This window comes from Aristolochia californica, unplaced genomic scaffold (genome assembly GCF_029961685.1).
Source record: "Aristolochia californica isolate CCGP_79_NKW_82.1479 unplaced genomic scaffold, dmAriCali1.0.hap1 SCAF_11, whole genome shotgun sequence".
NCBI lineage: Eukaryota > Viridiplantae > Streptophyta > Magnoliopsida > Piperales > Aristolochiaceae > Aristolochia > Aristolochia californica.
This window is the reverse complement of record NW_027181782.1, coordinates 10,586,227-10,588,280: the sequence shown is the minus strand read 5'-3', so window position 1 is coordinate 10,588,280 and position 2,054 is coordinate 10,586,227. Positions and strand designations below refer to the sequence as shown.

Sequence of the window (2,054 nt, the reverse complement as noted above, 5' to 3'; positions counted from 1 at the left end):
ACAAAAAATAGGAAATATCTGGTCTTGTGACTATGAGATTGTTATGGTCCCGGATCTAACACATGGATTCGTAGGGATTCGTAAGGAGGAAGAAGAGAAAGACGAAGATCAAGCCAAAGGGAAGCTTGAAAACCCTAGAACTCGTCAAGGAGAGCTTCAAAGTTGTTTAACCTAAAATCAATGCTTGTCTTTCTCATTACTCTCACCCCTTAAAAAGGGTTCACCCTTACAACGTTTAAGATAAATTATTACAAAAATACCCCTATAAATGAAATATTCCAAAAATACCCTTGTGGCTTAAAACTGATATAAAATAAAGTAAATTAAAATAATAATGTTATTGTGTGCATAATATTACACCCCCTGGGAGAAAGTGCTTGTCCTGAAGCTTGAAGGTAGGGTCTATATGTCAATGTCTCCACCTGGAAGCATCCACGGAAGTAATTTTTTTTTTTTCGGCCAAAAGTCTCCATACCATACTTTCTCACCAACCCCACTTGGACCATTGTCTCTGCTGCTGGTTGCACTCTAGAGGCCTCTCTTGGGCTACCCCATGGGGTACTCCTCTCTTCACCTTTCGTCTAGCAGATACCTTCTTTGGCCTGTTTTTGGCAGCAGTGTCCTCTTCATCATCATCATCTTCATCAGCATCTTCATCATATTCATTCTCATCCCCTTCTATATCATCAAACTCGTCACCCTGAACAGCCTCTCCCATAAACCATGAGACAATATGTGGGATAACTTTGTCTCTGATGGTGGATCCAATATCATAATCTTGTTCCATTTGATTTTGAAGTTGTGCAGCAGTATCTGCATCAATATCATCATCATCATCAGGGTATTGTGAAGGACTGAAGAAATTAAAGAAACTTTCACACTTTTCAGGTTTTGTGATGGGTTTGGTGTTTGTTGATCCCTTTTTAGGCTTCTCCAAAACCTTATGTGTCAAGTTCTTCCCTGGAAGCCACTGAATCTATATCCCTGTTGCTTTCTCCAAAAAGGGTACATCCTCATCGCTCATGTCGTAAGTTTTTACCAAGACAGTATTTGTAAAATATGGATTGAGATAAAAAATAAAAAAGAACTCCACCTTTGCAGCCCTTGGGATTATCAATCCTAGACCACTTGATATCTTTCAAATAGTTAAGATCCCCTTCATCACGCTCTTGTATCAACTCTGCAAGTACTTCAATAGTTTGCATTGCTGAAAGCCAGAATTTGGGAACACCTTTCTCCTCAACTGCATTTTCTTCACCAGAAACCTCCTCAATGGGAGTTGTAGATTCATCATTTTCAATTACTCCATTTACTATCTCATATCTCTTGGTATATATTGGTTCATAAAGTTTCAGGTACTTGGCTGCATTATATTTTTTAGTTTGTAGGTTCTATTGTGTTGCCCTTATCTGCACTGCAATAGCAGCAGCCATATGAGATAGCAGCATCATCTTGGGCTCAAGAGCTCCACTAATGGTACATGCAGTAAGAACAGACATTACCGTCACTATTTCTATTACTTTCTGAATAATTAGCACTGGTTGCAGCAGTGGCACTGTTGGCAACACTGGATTCTGCAGTGCCACAGCATCAACCTTCTTTTGCCCAGCAAAATCAGGAGCACCTAGTCATCCTCCTTGAAGGATTTCTCCCTGTAAATCAGAGAATATCTCTGTCATCTCCTCGGCAATCTTTGGATCCTCACTATAACTCTTGTAGCAATGGTCCCATCTGGGGTCTCTGCAAATAGCAATACATGGAGCAAAAAAGTATTGAATCCCAGTGGTTGTGACTTCCAAAATAACTTCTACTCCAATCATCTGCACAAGCTGAGGATCCAAGTTCTTCAAGGACAGGTTCACCCCTTGGAACATGTCTACAGTCTCCTTATTATTCTGTTCAACCCGTCCCTTCAAATTCATCTCCGTTTCTGATTTCTTTTGGGCCTTCCCAACATACCACTCCTTATATCATCATTTTTTTTTTGCATTAAGCTCCTCAACAGCTAGAGCAGCATCTTCTGCATTCTCAAAGTTAACAAATCCAAAACATTT

The 2,054-nt window shown here is 39.9% G+C and overlaps 1 pseudogene; it reads right to left on the bottom strand.

Moving 5' to 3' along the window:
- Positions 1-484: 484 nt before the first annotated feature.
- Positions 485-1,499, bottom strand: LOC137943611 (nucleosome assembly protein 1;1-like; annotated as a pseudogene).
- Between the last annotated feature and the right edge of the window lie 555 nt (positions 1,500-2,054).